We start from the raw sequence: 13,512 nt of genomic DNA, 5'->3' as shown, positions 1-13,512 counted from the left end.
TAAAATGCTTGAACCTGTTCACCATTTCTTTCAGACGAATCACCCTGCATATTGATCTCTTCAGTGATCATGAGAGATGTTGAAGTGCGCGGATAGTGGAAGCGTGAAGATTTATAGCAGAGGAATTGAGCAGGTGAGTGAGAGTGAGAGTGAGAGTGACGAACTGATTTGGGTGTACCAACAATGTGTTGGTACACAAAGAATAAAATGTATTTATACTTAGGGCCCGTAAGGGTGCATTCACATGTACAACATAACAATACACGTGTAAAATACACGGAGGTGAATAAAGGACCTTTACATCCCAACAACCTCCCACTTAAAGGTCCGGAGTGAACCTTTAACCAACTCCCACTAGTCGTATGCAATGCTCATGCTGAGCCTTGCCTAGACTTTTAGTGAGAACATCTGCAGGGTTGTCATGTGTTTTGATCTTGGTCAATGTGATTAAACCGTCTTCCAAAATCTATCTGATAAAGTGATATCGCACATCAATATACTTTGTGCGTGAATGATACATGGCATTCTTAGCCAGATACACAGCACTCTGGCTATCACATCCCAACACTGGAGTACTCATAGACATACCGAGATCCTCTGCGAGTCTGCTCAACCATATAGCTTCCTTACACGCTTCAGTAGCTGATATGTATTCAGCTTCAATAGTACTCAGTGCTACGATGTTCTGCAACCTGGAGCACCAAGAGACGGCCCCTCCAGCAACTGTAAAGACATACCCGCTAGTGGACCTGCGAGTGTCTAAGTCACCTGCCATGTCTGCATCACAATAACCCTGCAGATTAAGTGCACCCTGCCCATAGCAAATACACTTTCTTTGTGTACCCTTCAGATATCTAAGAATACACTTAACAGCCTCCCAATGTGGTTTGCCAGGATTTGACATAAACCTGCTGACAACTCCCACTGCATGAGCAATGTCTGGACGAGTAGCCACCATAGCATACATAAGAGAGCCACAAGCTGATGCATAAGGGACTCCCTTCATAGCATTGGCTTCCATATCATCTTTTGGACTGTTGGCTTTACTAAGCTTAAGGTATGGAGGTAAGGGTACTCCGAGAGGCTTAGCTTCAGCCATGTTAAATCTGTCCAGTACCTTTTCAATGTACTTTTCTTGAGATAAGAACAGCAATTTCTGCGCTCTATCCCTATGAATCCTCATGCCCAATATATGCTCTGCATTCCCCAAATCTTTCATGGAAAAAGCTGATTTCAGCTGATCTTTGAGAGCATCCAAGCTAGTCTTTCTCTTCCCAGCTAGCAACATATCATCCACATACAAAACAAGTATGATAGGGCTGCCATCCATATCCTTTTTCATATACAAACAATGATCTGCATGGCTGCGTGTAAACCCATGAGAGAGCATAAAAGTGTCAAACTTTTTGTACCACTGTCGTGGTGCTTGTTTCAGCCCATATAAGCTGCGTTTTAGTTTACACACCAACTGCTCTTTTCCAGGAACTACAAAACCCTCAAGCTATTTCATGTAGATCTCCTCATCAATGTCACCATGCAGAAAAGTTGTTTTCACATCCATTTGGTACAGCTCTAAATCCAATACAACAGTGAGAGCAAAAAGCACATGTAGTGTAGTCATCTTCACGACAGGTGAGAAGACCTCCTGGAAGTCAATCCCTTCCTTCTGTGCATACCCTTTGGCAACCAATCTTGCCTTGTACTTGGGTTTCCCATCAACTGTCTTTACTTTGTAAACCCATTTGTTTGGAAGAGGCTTTCTTCCTTTGGGCAACGAGACAAGATCCCAAGTATCATTAGCATACAGAGTTTTAATCTCTTCCTACATAGCTAGCTCCCACTTATTGCTGAATTTGCATGACTTAGCCTCTTTATATGTCAGAGGCTCACCCTCATCAGTAAGCATCACATAATGCAAAGAGGGGTCATACCTATGTGGCTGCCTTCTTAGGCGTGTAGACCTGCGTACCCAATGATCTACATTCTCAGGAATCGGATCTACATCTAGAGGCATGTTATTTTCAGCATTTATTGGCTGCTGTAAGCCATTTTCAGCATGCTATTCATGCTGTACAGCACCTTCATTTTCATTTCCAGCACTTGCATTTTCATAATCAGCAAGTCTATCTTGCTGTCCATGACCTCCCTGTGCTTCTATTTGCTGTCCATCATCATCTGGCTCAAAGATAACTGGCTGATCATCAGTTTCAGCCTGTGGTACAGCACCATGAGGCTCATCATTTGAACTAATAGGTGGCTGCGAATTCTGAAATTTGACCTTTTTCATGTCTTCATCAGAGGCTAAAGTACTGTTCAGCAACTTTGCCTCATTAAACACAACATTACGGCTGCGAACAATTTTCTTAGACTGAGGTAGCCACACTCTATAGCCAAATTCACCCTCATCACCATAGCCCATGAAAATGCCTTTGGTGGATTTCGGGTCAAGTTTATTCCTCAGCTCATCTCTAACATGCACAAAAGCATCACAGTCAAATATTCGTAAATGGTCATATGAGGCGGGTTTGCCAGACCAAACCTCCTCAGGGATGCCTTTATTTAAGGACCTGTTTGGAGAGCGGTTGCAAATGTGAACCGCGGTTTTAAGTGCCTCTCTCCAAAATTCATGAGGGAGATTAGCAGTGGACAGCATGCACCGCACTCTCTCACATAGAGTCCTATTGTATCTTTCAGCCACACCATTTGAAGAAGGGCTGTAAGGAGCTGTAAGCTCCCTCTTGATTCCATGTAAGTCACAAAAGGACTTAAACTCATTAGATGTGAACTCACCCCCATTATCAGTTCTCAAGCATTTCAACTTTCTACCTGTCTGAGTAGTCACAAATGCATGAAAAGTTTTAAAAACAGTCAACGCTTCACTTTTCTTTTTCAACAAATAAACCCAAATCTTCCTGGAACAATCATCAATAAAAGAGGCAAAGTATGCAGCACCACCCAACGATTTCACAGGCATGCTACATACATCAAAATGCACTAAGTCCAAGACATTTGACTTACGGGAGACACCAGAGTAAAAGGAATTTTTCATTTGATTTCCAAACTGACAGTCATTACAAAAATCAAGTTTAGAGCCTTTTCCATCAACCCTCTTCAAAGAGGTAAGGACATCAAGTCCTTTCTGGCTCATATGGCCTAATCTCTTATGCCATAACTCCAAATGACAGCCAATTTCAGCAACTGCAAGAAACTTGCCATTCAAAGCTTTACAGTGCAGACAATACAAAGTGCCCTTCTTGATTCCTTTAGCAATCAGCATGGAACCCCTTTTTAATTTCCACAAACCACCACCAAACAGTGTGGTGTAACCATGCAAGTCAAGCTGTCCAACAGATAGTAAACTCTTCTTGATGCCAGGCACATATCTGACATCTTTCAACACAAGTTCTTGCCCATTATCCAAAGACAAGTGTATGGTGCCAATCCCATCAATGCTGCAAGCATGATTATTTCCAAGGTAAACCTTGCCATAACAGCCTGCATCAAAAGTAGCAAAGCACTCCAAGCATGGAGTCACATGGAAAGAGGCACCAGAGTCTACAATCCAAGTCTGAGTGACACCATCATCAACTGACAAAAGTGCATCAATCACATCAGCCTTGGTGATCTGCATATCCTGCATGCAGGCTTGGACTCATCCAGCCGCATATTCACCAACTTGCGCATTAAATGCACCTGATTAACAGGTGTGGTGATCTCATAGGTAGTTTTCAACTTCTCCCATATTGCATGACCAGTGTCTAAACCCTTAATGTCTGTCAAAATGTCATCAGTGACACCCATCTTTATATAAGCCACAGCCTTTTTATTGACTTTGGCCCAATCCGCCTCAGACATTTGTGCGGGTTTATCCTTTTGCAAAGCATCCTCACAATCCTTTAAGAACAATATGCCCTGCATACGATATTTCCAAAGATCAAAGCCCTGACCATCAAATCACTTGATTTCCATCAAACTTTTAATGTCAGAACTAGAAGAAGTTGCAGCCATTTTTATCACAGTAAGTGTAAATGCACTGAACTGCAAGAGCACAAGCTAAATCAGCAAATACACTGCTGTTCTTGCATATCCAGCAATAATCCTCTGCTGTTTTTACATAAACCAGCCACTGCACAAGCAAATAATGCAGAAATTTATCAAATTCTGCACAAAATCCCAAATTTCCAGGTCCAAATGTGCGCAAATGTCAGACAAACTGACTCAGCTGAGAAAAATTACATCAATACATGAAAAGCCCCAATTTTCCTTGGTCCAATGCCAAGAAATTTTACTCGGATGAGCAAAATTTCAGCAAATTTGGAAAAATCCCCAATTTAATTGAGGTCAATGCGCACAATGTCTGCAATTTCTGACATAGATGTCACTATCAAGCATAAGCAGCATCAAATCTGGGAAAAGCCCCAAATTTCCAGGCTCAAATTTGCCCAAATCTGAGAACTGTGCTTGCGCGCGCGAACTCCCGTCAGTAGCAAAGGGGCTGCTTGCAGTAAACCTTAGAAAAATTTAAAAATTTTCCGGAAGAAAATGTGACGAATCTGCAGCCGTTGACCTTGCGCCTGCCCGTCAGCCCGTCGCCTGATGCCACGCAGCCTGTCACTGTCGCCTGATGCCACGCAGCCTATCGCTGACTGTCGCCTGGTCAGAAAGTGGCGAACTGACCTGTCACCTGCTGCACGAGCTGTCGCCTGGCTGTCCTGAACAGAAACGTGGCTGAGAACAGTGACGACCTGACCTGTGCTGACCTTGAATGGCTGTGCCTGACCTGTCTGGTTGCAGATTGAGCAAAAACAAGCCTGCAGCACTGTTGCCTGTTTCTCGCGTGCTCTCGCTTGACCAGCAGAGATGACGACTTGCTGATTTCTTGCAAGCGAAACACTGGCGATGTCTCGCACGGGCTCCGGGAAGCGCGCACACCTTAGCCAAAGCTCCGATACCAATTGTTGGAGTGCGCGGGTAGCGGAAGCGTGAAGATTTGCAGCAGAGGAAGTGAGCAGGTGAGTGAGAGTGAGAGTGACGAACTGATTTGGGTGTACCAACAATGTGTTGGTACACAAAGAATTAAATGTATTTATACTTAGGGCCCGTAAGGGTGCATTCACATGTACAACATAGCAATACACGTGTAAAATACACGGAGGTGAATAAAGGACCTTTACATCCCAACAAGAGATCAGTTCATCAAAATCTGAAAATGGCTTCCGTACATATACTGAAGTAACAAATGATTTCCATGCCTTCTCATTGTTAAGGCCACTCAGAGTGGATGAAACCAAATCATCATCATCCGGCATTGCATCAATCGCTGCTAAAGTATCTGCAATGCTCCTCACCTTCAACACATACTCATTGATAGAAATTTTCCCTTTCTTCAAGGCATTCAACTCTTGCTTGAGTTGAATCTTTCGTGCCTTTGTATTTACTGAAAACATGCTCTCAAAAATTGTCCAAGCTGCATGTGAAGTTTCTGCATTCCTGATATATCCCAACATAGTATTATCAATGACTTCAGATAGCCAGTACATCACTTTTTTGTCTTTCACATTCCACTCTTTCCATGCTTTTAACTCATCTGCAGTCGGAGGGATACCCAGCTCTGGCTCCTTTTCTTAACCTAAGACAAACTCATAAAGGCCCTTTCCAATGAGGAAGTTCGTTACACGAAACTTCCATGAAGGGTAGTTGTTCTTGTCGAGCTTCTCAATAATGGGATTTCCACTGTTCTCTGCCATTATCACAAACAAGGATACAACACAGCAAGCTAGTCTTCTGCAATCTTTCACAAAACGTGCACAGCAATACACCAAGCAACCTTTTTCACTGATTGCTCTATAGTACATGTAATCTGCAACCTGTTTGCAGATAAACCTTATGTTTGCTTCCTGCAAACACCTCAAAAATTACAGATTCGCAATCTGTAACCTATACACCCACTTTCGGTCAATACAGCCGAAATCACAGTATACCTTGAAACTGTTGCCCGCAACCTTGCGGCTCTAAAACGGGGCTTGCAACGGCCTCAGATGCCCAAAATAACTGCGGACAAGCCCTAAAGGGCCTCATTGCAGAATATATAGTGATCTGCTCGCACACCAAATCTCACAGCAATCTGAGATTTTTGCTCGACCCTGCTTCCGGTGCCTTCACAGGCACTATCCAAGAGAGAGTGGAAGAATGGGAGAGCTTCTTACCTGTTGCTTGCTTGCTCGAACCTTGCTTCTGTTAGATATGATCAATGCCCCACCCTCATTAGGTGCCACCGATGATCCATGGTGCTCAAAGTTGTAAGACCCCCATTATGAGGAGAAGCCAAATGTGAGCCCGAACATTGGTTGAGTCCTGACTTGTATATCAGATGAGGTCTATGTGACGGGATGGCAAAAAGATGACCGTTGTGGGTCTAATCTTAGGGTTAGACAGAGTGGTTAAGCTAGTAGCAACTCGAGGTGCATTGCATCAAGTTGCGGGGTAAGGGAGTTAAAAGGGGCCCCTATTTTGGGGTCCAGGGGCCGCGGAAGCAGCCCCTGGCTGGGGGGGTCCCAGAGGAGCCAGTGGCCCCTTGGCGGGGGTCCGAGAGCAGCGCCCCCGGCCCGATGGCAAAGGAAATATTCCCTGGCCGACTAGTGGAGGCTTATATGGTAGGTCCGTCAGGCCGACCTGACGGCCTTCGTGGGCTATAAAAGCTAAACCCCTTCACAGCCATCTATTATTTATCTTTCACCCAGTCAGAGTTGTTCCAGCTAGCCTTAAGCTCTTCACCTATCTTCTGTCTAGATCGCCATCTAAACTTCACACAGTGGAAGCGCACGGGTGGACAGAGCCATCTTTGAATCCTTGTTTGGTTTCGTATTTCGTACTGACTCCTTAGTACATTCCAAGCCTCTGACGCTTTGGTTGTATGCTAAATCAAAGTCAGAACATTGTCAGAACAGCTTGTAACTAAGGCACACAATGCATCTGCATTCCTTCGTTTCCAAGCTCGTAGAATATCTGCATTCGGAGGAATCATCACACTAGAATTTGATGGGTCGGGGGTAGGCTGTGGTTCTGCATTAGTCCCCAGCACAGTCTCCAGAAGCTCATAAGAATCAAGGATAGTTGTAATTTTGAACTTCCACAAGGTGTAGTTTGTACCATCTAACTTGCCTTCGCTAAAGGTTAGTGGACGAATCCTTAGTGTTTGAATAGCCGGTACAGCACCACCACCTTCTGCACTGCTTCCTGATGCGCCAGAACCGCTTCCGGAAGTCGACATAGTTTCTCTTTGCTGTTGAAGCCTTTGCCTCTTGCACACTCTCCGATCTCTAGAGCCCCCTGGGCTCTGATACCATATTTAAAAAAAAATTACACAGCGCAGCGAACAGAATCTGAGAAAGAGATAGAGAGTACACAACAGATAAGAGGAGAATCAGTAAATTCTGTTTCACAAGGTGTAGTTTGTACCATCTAACTTGCCTTTGTTGAAGGTTGGTGGATGAATCCTCAGTGTTTGAATAGCCGGTACAGCAACACCACCTCCTGCACCGCTTCCTAATGTGCCAAAACCGCTTCCGGAAGTCGACATAGTTTCTCTTTGCTGTTGAAGCCTTTGCCTCTTACACAGTCTCCGATCTCTAGAGCCCCCTGGGCTCTGATACCATGTAAAAAATTACAACTATCCTTGATTCTTATGAGCTTCTGGAGACTGTGCTGGGGACTGACACAGAACCACAGCCTACCCCCGACCCATCAAATTCTAGTATGATGATTCCTCCGAATGCAGATCTTCTACGAGCTTGGAAACGAAGGAATGCAGATGCATTGTGTGCCTTAGTTACAAGCTGTTCTGACAATGTTCTGACTTTGATTCAGCATACAGCCAAAGCATCAGAGGCTTGGAATGTACTAAGGAGTCAGTACACAAAACACGAAACCAAACAAGGATTCAAAACTTGGAGAATCAACTAGCAGCGGAGATGTTTGCTGAAGGAGAGACGGTTGAAGCATTCATCACTCAGATTAAGAATCTGTGCGACCAGATGGCTGGCGCTGGGATACAAAAGACTAGCGAAGAGCTAGCTCGGAGATGTCTTCGGATTTGTCCACAAAAGTTTGATGGACTAGTAACTGCCCTTAATACTCAGGTGAGACCTCAAGCTTTGACTTTTGAGGAGTTTTGTGCATTATTGATGGAGGAGGAGTTGAGGTTGAAAGCCCGAGAAGGAAGCAACAATGGAGATGTTACATTCTCTGCCAATGCAAAAGGCAAAGGTGGTTCCTCCACCAAAAATGATGGTGACAAAAAGAATAAGGGCGGCAAGAAGAAGTTTCAAGGAGAGTGCTTCTACTGCAAGAAGAAAGGACATGCAATTGCACATTGTCGTGTCAAGAAGGCAGATGAAAAGAATGGTACCCTTAAAAGTAAAGAGAAAGAGATAGCCAATACGGTTGAAGCAAAGTTGGAATTATTCATGGCGACCATTGAGGAAGTGTGCTCCTCGGCACAAGAAGAATCTACCACTGACTCATGGGTGTTGGATAGTGGGGCCTCCCGTTACATTACCAACAAGAAAGGTCTATACAGTTCTATGCAGCCTCTACAAGAATCCATCACTGTGACGGTTGGAAATGATGCTAAATGCCCTGCTGCCGGCACAGGTACTATTTCTTTTGTTGTTGCAAATGGTGGAGTCAAAAAGCTTTCAAATGTGTTGTATGTTCTCGAAATCAAGAGAAATCTGTTATTAGTTGCTGCCATAACTGATCTTGGTCATGAAGTGAGGTTCAAGAAGATAGGTGCAGAAATTCTTGATAGTGCTGGCACAATTGTTGGCAAAGGAGAAAGAAGGAACAACCTGTATGAGCTAAGTGCTCTTACAGCCACTGCTGGAGTGGGCACAAGTAAGCTTTGGCATGAAAGGTTTGGACACATCGGATTTGCAGTGTTGAAGGAGATACAAAAGCAAGGTATGGTTGCTCACCTACCTACAATAACTGAATTGAAGGAACCATGTGAAGCTTGTATGATGGGCAAGCAACAAAGAAAGGCATTTCCACAACAAAGCAAGAATAGAGCACAGGCTCCTCTAGAGTTAGTGCATGCTGACTTGTGTGGTAAGATGCCTACACAGGCCTTGGGGGAATCTTCTTATTTTATGTTGATTGTCGACGACTACAGTAGGAAGATGTGGGTGTACTTCCTTCGTGATAAGGCTCGAGCTTTTGGTAAGTTTAAAGAATGGCTAAAACTTGTTGAGAATGAAACAGGGAAAAGTGTGAGGAATTTTAGAACAGATGGTGGTAGTGAGTTCAACTCAAAGGAGTTTGAAGACTTTTGCAAGAGCAAAGGGATCAAGCGTCAATTGACGACGCCTCACACACCTCAGCAGAAACGGTGTTGTGGAACGCAAGAATCGCACCATTGTGGAGATGGCAAGATGCATGCTAAAGAGCAAGGGATTGCCTAACCATTTTTGGGCTGAAGCTGTTAATACTGCAGTCTACATTCTAAATCGAAGCTACACAAAGGCTCTCAAGGGAAAAACACCTCATGAGGCTTATACTGGTAAGAAACCATCTGTCTCACATTTCAGAATTTTTGGATGTGAATGTTATACACATGTTCCAGATGATAAGAGAAACAAGTTAAAACCAAAAAGCAGAAAATGTATCTTTTGGGGTTACAGTGATGAGCAAAAGGCTTATAAATTATATGACCAAGAGGCAAAGAATATCATCGCAAGCCGTGATGTGGTGTTCAAGGAGGAGCCACATACAGTGGAGGAGGAGAAGGCAAGTTCTTTCACTTTATCATCAAGCGAAAAAGTAGTCCACTATGAACCTGTCCCGAGAGTTGTCCCTATCCTTAAGGAGAAGGAAGCATAATCTTCAGATGATGAGGAAAAAGTTCACCAACCTGACATCACCCCACCGGAAAAGCCATTGCCGCGCTGGGTGAAGCAGCTCTATGACCACGATAATCCTATGCCTGCATCTGTTGAGGAGAAGGCAGACGGACCAAGGAGGCCTCAGAGAATAGAGGAGCAAAGGAGAGCTTCTACTCACATAGTCAATATGGCCTTGATGGTTGAGATAATGAGAGAAGTAAAGGAGCCAACTGACTTGGAAGAAGCACTTGCAGATCCATCATGGAAGACTACTATGCAAGCGGAGTATGACAGCATAATGAAGAATGACACTTGGAAGCTAGTGGATCGACCAGCAAAGCGGAAGGTTATTGGCACCAAGTGGATCTAGAAGGTAAATTATAACGCTGATGGTACCTTAGAAAAGTACAAAGCTAGACCGGTTGCCCAAGGATTTTCACAAGTTGAAGGGTTTGATTTTCAAGAGTCATTTGCCCCAACTGCCAGAATGACCACTATTCGCACGGTACTTGCAGTGGCTGCCCACAAGAAGTGGCCACTGTACCAAACGGATGTTAAGTCAGCATTCTTAAATGGTGACCTCAAGGAGGAGGTGTACGTGGCTCAGCCACCAAGGTTTGAGGCCCCCCATTCTGAGAACAAAGTATGTAAGCTGAAGAAGGCATTGTATGGGCTGAAACAAGCCCCCAGCACATGGTACCAACGGATAGATAAGTTCTTTTTAAACCTAAACTTCAAAAGATGTGCCTCAGATGCTAACTTGTATGTTTACAGGGATGGTAAAAAGTCTGTAGTGATTGTCCTATATGTAGACGACCTTCTTATTACAGTTGACTATGAAGATATGATCAACCAAACTCGAAAGGCTTTGAGTTCTGAGTTTGAAATGACAAACTTGGGCTTGCTGCACTATTGTTTGGGGATTGAAGTCTGGCAAGAGCCAGGAAAGATCTTCATCTCTCAGAAGAAGTATGCATGGGAGATCTTGAAGGCATTTGGCATGACGGAGTGCAAGGAGATAGCTACACCTATGGAGGTGAATGCAAAGTTATCCGTCCAGGATACATCAGCACTAGCAGACATTGGGAGGTATAGGAGGTTGGTCAACAGTCTGATCTACTTGTGTAACACCAGACCAGATATCAGTTTTACTGTTGGTGTTTTGAGCAGGTTCTCAAACAAACCTCATGAGAGTCATTGGAAGACTGGGATGCGGGTGCTCAGATACTTGAAGGAAACTCTTGACTATGGTATCACATACAGTTTTGGAACTTCCCTTGTGAGGAACTGTGACTCAGATTGAGCAAGAGACAGTGAATCCAAGAAGTCAGTTTCTGGTTATTGTTTCTCTTTGGGTTCAGGAATTTTCTCTTGGATTAGTAAGAAGCAGCCAACACTGGCATTGTCTTCTACTGAAGCAGAGTACAAGGCAGCTTGTTTTGCCGCATGTGAAGCAGTATCGTTAAGAAGGATTCTATGGCATATGGGAGTGCAGGATGAAGAACCAACTGTGCTGAGATGTGACAATCAGAGTTGCATCGCCATTGCCAAAAATCTAGTGTTTCATACATGCACCAAACATATAGAGATCTAGTATCACTATGTGCGTGATTTGATGGAGGATGGGATAGTGGAACTGGTCTACTGTCCAACAAAGTAAAATGGAGCAGATACCTTCACCAAAGCACTTACGAAGGATCTGCTTCAAGTTCATCTTCAGAGACTCGGCATTGGGCCGAGAAGATAGTTCACCTATGGGTGGACATTGAGGGGGGGTGTTAGATATGATCAATGCCCCACCCTCATTAGGTGCCACCAATGATCCATGGTGCTCAAAGTTGTAAGGCCCCCATTATGAGGAGAAGCCAAATGTGAGCCCAGACATTGGTAGAGTCCTGACTTATATATCATATGAGATCTATGTGACCGGATGGCAAAAAGGTGACCGCTGTGGGTCTAATCTTTGGGTTAGACGGAGTGGTTAAGCTGGTAGCAACTCGAGGCGCATTGCATCGAGTTGCGGGGTAAGGGAGTTAAAAGGGGCCCCTATTTTGGGGTCCGGGGCCGCAGAAGCGGCCCTTGGCTAGGGGGTCCCAAGGGGGCCAGCGGCCCTTTTGGCGGGGGTCCGGGGGCAGCACCTTGGCCTGATGGTAAAGGGAATATTCCCTAGCCGACTAGTGGAGGCTTATATGGTAGGTCAGTCATGCCGACCTAATGGCCTTCGCGGGATATAAAAGCTAAATCCCTTCACAGCCATCTATCATTCATCTTTCACCCAGTCAGAGTTGTTGTTCCAACTAGCCTTAAGCTCTTTACCTATCTTCTGTCTAGATCGCCATCTAAGCTTCACACAGTGGAAGCGCACGGATGGACAGAGCCATCTTTGTATCAGTTGTTTGGAGCTAAAGAATTTACCGATTCTCCTCTTATCTGTTATATACTCTCTATCTCTTTCTCAAATTTTGTTCGCTGCGCCATGTAATTTTTTTTTTACAGCTTCTCCTCCTTCGCTTCAACCTTCGAAATCAGCCTCTCTTAGTGGCGCGGCTCTGATACCATGTCAAGAATCGTGTGGTGGGGGGACTTGCTTGAGGTGCTACGCCAAACACACACTGTATACATAAGAGGAAGCTCACTCAAGAACACAAGAAAAGAGATGGAGGCCAAAACATTTTCTTGCTGGTTTTTTCTTCTTCTTCCACACACTATACAATGTACACCAAGTATAGATAAGATACAACATAAAGGAAAGTGGCCTTCTAAGTCAAACAGTGCAAAACCGACTACACTAATCGACTAGCGTTATATCTTTGCCAACTGTAGATAGGTGTAACAAACTAAATATAATAAGTGATAAGTCAGTGGCCATGTGAGTATCATAATGACCACCAACGTGCTAAGTGTAGACATGCGGACTCATCTAGCCAGGCGGTCCATCATCAATGTCCGCACGTGTTGAGCTTGCCATCTCAACAAATACCTCCCTTGAGGATAGGCTAGATGCATCCTTGATTTGTACTTCTTAGTTGCCATCTAGCTCTAGTGCATAGCTAGAAGCGGCTAAGTCCACTTACCCACGAGACCATCCAGTCCAAAGGATTGTGGAGCATAGCGCCTCTCTTGGTTCAAATGCCTATTGGCACTGACCGAGATGTTACCCCTCTTCCCACCTGCATATCCTCAGATTCTAGCAGGGCTCACTCAAGCTTGTATCCACTTTTCTGCTGCATATCCTTACTCTTACTATGTTACATCTTAAGCTTGCTTGCCCTTTCATAGTGGAAATTCTTCTTAACCTTGTGCAAAGGAGTGCCAAAGGCATATCCATTGAAGTCAAGTTATACGTGTCCTATGGTCTCATGTGTACTTATGCTTATGATTGTGTTTCAATTAGGAACTAACACTACAAGGACCTAACGATCTTGATCAGGGTAGAGACTTGGATAGTTCAAGATTTCCACGTTAGTTTCCTCTTTGGTTGGACTTCACATTCTTGGACCAGCATGGAGGCTTCCCCTCCCAAGGCCAAGTTACAACCTTCCTTGGGGCTACCACATTCATTTCATATGTTTCGAACTTCACTCCTCTTCATCAAATGCTTCTCCTCCCCCATTGGGCATCGACATGATGG

The 13,512-nt window shown here is 44.4% G+C and overlaps 1 protein-coding gene across 5 annotated transcripts in view; it reads right to left on the bottom strand.

The window, feature by feature from the left end:
• Positions 1-13,512, bottom strand: part of LOC148034747 (uncharacterized) — an 80,138-nt gene that overhangs the window by 43,082 nt on the left and 23,544 nt on the right. The gene's annotated exons all lie outside the window — the stretch shown is intronic.

This window comes from Lygodium microphyllum, chromosome 6, assembly GCF_053477565.2.
Source record: "Lygodium microphyllum isolate KBCC chromosome 6, Lygodium_microphyllum_v1.1.10, whole genome shotgun sequence".
Lineage (NCBI taxonomy): Eukaryota > Viridiplantae > Streptophyta > Polypodiopsida > Schizaeales > Lygodiaceae > Lygodium > Lygodium microphyllum.
The sequence above is the reverse complement of the archived record's forward strand: the minus strand, read 5'-3'. Positions and strand labels throughout refer to the sequence as shown.